The 5902-nt window shown below is 50.8% G+C and overlaps 1 long non-coding RNA gene across 1 annotated transcript; it reads left to right on the forward strand.

Moving 5' to 3' along the window:
* Positions 1–76: 76 nt before the first annotated feature.
* On the forward strand, positions 77–3545 carry LOC124233277 (uncharacterized). The gene is made up of 2 exons (XR_006887021.1): positions 77–2160; positions 3341–3545. It is a non-coding gene; the product is annotated as an uncharacterized LOC124233277 (long non-coding RNA).
* Positions 3546–5902: the final 2357 nt, after the last annotated feature.

The raw sequence follows: 5902 nt of genomic DNA on the forward strand, positions 1-5902 counted from the left end.
CACCACATAAGGCTCATGCCGTGCTGTGACCATGAAGCTTGAGCCTTTCTTTCCTTGGTCCTTTGTGAAGAAACTGGAGACATCTGAAAGCCCCTGTGGAAGGCTGAACAATGATGCCAGGGCATCAGCTGTCAGCTCTAGAACCTGTGAACGGCCCTATTTGGTAAAAAGGTCATGGCAGATGTGATTAAGTTAAGGGTTTTGAGATGGGAGATTATCCTGGACTTTTCCAATGTGCCCTAAACACCAGCACAAGTCATAAGACAGATGCAGAGGGAAATCAGAACCCACAGAAGAGCAGGAGGCACCGGGTCCACAGAGGCCGTGACTGGAGGGATGCGACTGAAAGTCGAGGGGTACCAGCAGCCACCAGACGCTACAAGATGGTAAGGACAGACTCTCCCTAGAGCCTCGAAGGGAGCGTGGCCCAGCCAACACTGCAACTTCGGCCCAGGGACACTGATCTCAGAGTTCTGGCCTCCTCAGCTCTGAGAGAATCAATTTCTGTTCTTTGAATCCACCAGGTTTTTGTCATTTGTGACAGCGGCCTCAGGAAAGGAATCCAGCTCTAACCCCCACCAGGCGCTGGAGAAACACAACACAGAGGAGCACATTGTGGCCCTATGGAGAAGGAGGTTGACGAGAAGTACAACCCCACCTGGCACAGCCTTGTGGGGAGGACCTTCAGGTTATGTGACACAGGAACCCACACACTTCATCTTCATCTGCTTGGGCCAGTGACCATTCTGCTGTTCAAATCTGGGTAAAAGCAAGGATGTGCCACACACCCACTGATCCATCCAAAAACAAGGACTGCAGCCTATATTCCAAATACCAGGGACTGGAGTCTTCTGCCTCGCCTGAGGGAGCAACCTCGATCTTTGAACCTTTGTCACGTTGTTTCATACAGGGCATGCTCCTTCCGAATTTGTTGTGGTTAAAAAGCAACTAGCAAACAGCTTATGTTTGTCTTTATTTTCACTGAGAAAGAAGAGACTTCACTACTTCAACAAGAGGGTCCATCTTGTCAGGACTTGCTGTTATGGGAGAAAATCGTGACAGATCACTTGTGCACTTATCCTTCTCATGACCACTGTGACATGCCACACCTGCTTCTGCTGCAGGCATGAACAGCAGAGGAGGCCCATGAGAATGTGCATGAAGACTGCACAGCAAAGCTATGGCTGCAAATACCTCCCCCAAGCATCTCCAGGGGTCCCGCGATATCTAACAGGAATCCAGAACACTCCCCCCGTATCAGATGTGAAAGCACTGCTTTACCTGACTACTACAAAAGTGCAACTCTGTTCCTAGGGTCCCCCACCAACCATGCTGAGCCCCCCATCATGACTGGGCTTTGTCTGCCTTGAAGCCTCAAATCTCATGTGTCAGCCAACACATTTGCAATTGTATATAACCAAGAACTCAGCTCAAGCTGGAAGAAATAAACAAGGGCCACAGTTGGAGCAATCCAGAAGGTCAGGCTTAGGGGTCCTTGGACCCATTGTGGACCAAGTTCGCAAGAACCCAGGATATTTTCACCAGTGTCTGATTTATGCCCAGATCCCCTTCTTTACAAAAGTGAGAGGGCTGCTGCAATCCTGGGGCAACATTGTTTTTGTACCTTTCAAGACAATAAGAGCTTTTATTTCTCCAACGACTGAACAAACATACTGAGCTTCACAGTCATGGAAGTTTCCACCACAACCACCTTCCCCTCAACCCGATCATCATTTTGGTGAATGGAATCTCCCCTCTAGTTGCTGGGGCCTTGGGTAGGGGTACAACCTCGAACACTCTCTGAGGTCAGGTGTGTGGGTCAAGCATCCGACGCCGGAGCGGGAAGTGAGGTCATTCCCACCTGAACAGTGTGTCTGAGAGAGGGGGGTTGGGTAAAGGACAGCGTCCCAGATACAGACATCAATAGTTGTGTTGTAATCAGGATCATAGCAGACAAGCTTCCAGAATCAAATGTTGTGCAATCACCAAGGAGCCATATAAACAGTGGCTCTCCCCACTTGCAGCAGCCTCACTGGGTCCCAGTCTCAGAGCAGCTCCTCCATCTCTTCCCACCACCCAGCATCCAGCTGGCGTTTACCATGCGGGGCCTCTGCTTCATGCTCCTGACCTGCTTCATCCTTTTTCCTCACTTTGCCACAGGTGAGCTCTGAAACCAGGCTGGTGTGGGGTTTCGGGGTCTCATGCCCAGGGAATGGGGACCAGACCGTATTGGGGAGTGGCTCAGGATCTGGAAATAAGTAATAAATCTGAGCATCATGGAGAGCATCAACCAAAGAATGAATGTCTCAGGGGAGATTCTTAGCTTGATCTTAATGGACTGAAACATGGTCCTCAGTATCTCTCAGGTTAAGGATGGAGTCATTTCCCTGACATGGACCCAGTGAGTAGCTAGAGACAACACCACTAGGCCAGGCCAGGCTTTCAGGCTGGCAGGTGTGGCTGGCTTTGGAACAGGCCAAGGGGATAATGACCACGTAGGAGGTGCCGGCCCCAGGGCTCATTTGCTGTCCAACTTCCGTGCCAGGAGAGAGAGCCCAGGATATAAGAGAGAGCTGAACCCAGGAGCCAAAATACCATTGTGTGTTTCTCAGCTCCAATGGTGACTCGCAGTGTGTACTTAGACAAGTCACCGAGCTGTCCTCAGACTCAACTTTGTCTTCTCCTGAAAAGGAAGACAAACCCCAGAATCATACAGAGTCTGGTTGAGGGCAAACAAGGGAGAACTTAGGCAGGGCCTCGCAGAGCAGCAGAGACATGCCAGGTGTGTTCCCCCTCTGTGATTCCTGCCTTTTTACTTTTTGTGGCCTCTGTCTGACAGCCCACGGTGACAGGCCCACATGCCAGCCCCTCCTGAGGCCTGGTTGCTGCACAAAACATGGCAGGACGGAAGGCCCTTGACCCCTGTCTGCTCTTTCTGCCCAGTTCCTCTGGCCCAATCTCTCCTGCCCTTTTGTGCCCAGGGCATGTAGGGGTGTGCTTTGTGGGTTGGTCTTCATCAGGCTGCATGAGGCTGCACAGAGTCCCCTTGAGCATCTTGAGCAGGGGCTGGACGCTGGGGGGCAGGCAGGGGAGCCTTGAGTCAGCATTCAGGGCAGACACTTCAGTACCTGCCCTCTTTAGAGCAGAGGCTGTCCTGCTTGCCAGGAACCAACGCAGCAGTGGCAGCAGAACAGAAGGAGCGGGGGCTCCGTAGGGTTTCTGAGGGAGGCGCCTGCAGAAGGAGCCTCTCCTGCCGGCTCTGCGGTGCACATGTCATGACCCCGAATTCACAGGGAATGTTGCTCCTGACTGTGTGACTCAAAGATTTTCCTCTCCACAGCCCAGGTCCAGGTTGTAGACTCAGAGAAGGAGTGCAATAAAAGAGAGGCCGAGTGTAAATGGTTTTACTGCCCAGAAAATCATGACCGTCTTGGCACCTGTTGGTTTGGGATAAAGAAATGCTGTCTGCGCCAGGAATGAGCTGAAGAACATGGGAGGACAAGGAGCCCGGAGAATGAAATAAAGGCCTGACTGTAACTCTGAAAGTGCTGTGGTATTATTTCCCAAAAGTAAAGAAATGACCTGTGCTGTATTTGAAAAAAGTGATTATTACATGTGACGGTGTCTGGGAGAGACGTGTGTGTGGAAGCAGAGAGGGAACTGAGGCGTGCAAGGCGGGCCTAGGAGTGGGGAGGCCTGGCGTGCCTGAGATGGGAGATGCTTTTACATGGAAATGTTGGAGTTTCAGGTGTGTGCTGGAAGAGGGGATTCAAGATCCCTAATTATGGGAAGGTGACTGTGGTGTCTCCGTATATGGCAGATGTGTGTGCAGGGGGAGAAAAGGAGGGACATTCAATCAGGAATTCACCTTATTCTGTGAGACCCCACCCTTAGAATATACAGGCTTAAAACACCTTGCTCTTGAGTAAGCTCATGATTCCATGGTGGGCAAGAGGAGCTGGGCTCAGGTGAGTGATTCTTCTGGTCACACCTACCAGGCATTAGTCCCCTGGGTCTGTCATAACAAAGCACCACAGCCTCGGTGGTTTAAGCAATAAAAATTGATTTCCTCACAATTAGAGGCTGGCAGTGCAAGGTCAAGAGGTCAGAGAGGTTGGCTTCTTCTGAGGCCTCTCTCTCTCACTTGCTGAGGGCTGACTTCTCCCTGTGTCTTCCCATGGTCTTCCCGCTGTGCACACCTGTGTCCAGATTTCCTCTTCTTGTCAGCACACCAATCATCCTGGCTTAGGGCCCACCCTAATGACCTCATTTTAATTTAATGGCCTCTTTAAAGACCTTTCACCAAATAAGGTTACATTCTGAGGTACTAGGGGTTAGGACCTCAACATATGAATTTGGGGGGACATAATTCATCACAGAACACCTGGGCTTACTCCTACACCTGCAGTCAGCTTGCAGGTTGACTGGGCTGCCTTCTGGCTGAGACAATGGGAAACTCTGAGCTGAGTCTCCTCTCATCTCAGACTCACCCAGGCTTGTTCTCATCGTGGTTTCCAGGGTCTCAGCAGAACCAGAGTAACCACGCAAGGTGTCTTGAAGTCTAGGCTCATAAGTGACCCCAATGCTGTCTTCTCTTGACCAAAGCAAGGCAAAAGGCCAGGGAGACTCCAGAGTTATGGAAACAGACTCCACCTGCAGACGGGAGGACATGCACAGTCACACCATTGAGGTCCAATTCATGGAGAGAGGTACAATGGTGGCCACTCTTCCATTGACCACAAAGAGTATCCTGGGCCCTTCTACCAATATGAGCCTGTGCGTTGTGTGAGGGGCTTAACTCGGCTCAGGAGAATGTTCAGACCTTCACAAATGCTGCCTTAGAGACAAGATTCTCTGGACAACTGTCCAGATGGATCAAGGTTCTGCTCTGGAGACAAGACCCAGAGTCCTACCAAGTATAGTTCAGGGCTGTGATGCTGGTGGAGGAGCTTGCTGAAAATATCATGCATGACTAGTTCTTGTAGAGAAAATCAGAATTTTCTGGAGTCCTTCATACTTATTTTGCCCTTTATACTGTACTGATTTTTGGAATTTTTAGAGGGCAGGGACCCTATAATGCCATCTGTGCTGAAAGTCCCCGAAGGACTTCATCCAGATCTTTCCCTTCCCTGGGGACCTCTGTGTCATTGGAGGCTAGTGTCTCTCTTTACACCCAGGACCAGGACTGAGTGGGGGAGGTGAAGGCTGGGTCTTTAACACCCCCATCATCTCCTGTAGGCTCCTCCCTACAGCTGCCCAAGGAAGGATGAACTAGAGATAAAGCCAAGAACTTGCAAAACAAATGCAGCTTCAAAAGCATCCCCCAAACCCTCCACCTCACTGCTCTGTCTAAATGCTTCCTACGTAGACCTCTGGAGACCCCGCCTCTGCCCACAGCCCCTTAATCAGAACACGCTCCAAGTCACAGCCTAACTCTCCTGCTGCATCTGCCCCCTGCCCTCTCCTGCTGTCTAATCATCTCACCGCACACACCCTGCATGTCCATGCTGTGTTCATGCCCACAGGGAAGGCCCTTCCCCGGCTTAATTGTAGCTCCCCTTCCTGCTACCCATGGGGCTTATTCACCTCTTCCTCTGTTCTCCCTGAACATCCATCGAGCAGAGCTGTTGAATCCTAAAGGGTGGAGGAGAGGAGAAGGGAAAGTCTGCACAATGACTGGCTGAGGGAACAGGATGTCTGCAAATCACCATCCTTTATAACCGCAGACCCCTGCACGCATTCACACCACTGGTATTTATTGTGTTGCCTCTCTGCCAGGTCCTGGGATGAAGGACTCAGATAACATCCCTCCTCTTGGTATGACATTCTAGTAGAGGCAGATGGACAATGAGAAAAATCAACTCATTAAGTGACACCTGTGATGAGAAGAAGAAAGCAGAGC

This window comes from Equus quagga, unplaced genomic scaffold (assembly GCF_021613505.1).
Source record: "Equus quagga isolate Etosha38 unplaced genomic scaffold, UCLA_HA_Equagga_1.0 180968_RagTag, whole genome shotgun sequence".
NCBI classification, from domain to species: domain Eukaryota; kingdom Metazoa; phylum Chordata; class Mammalia; order Perissodactyla; family Equidae; genus Equus; species Equus quagga.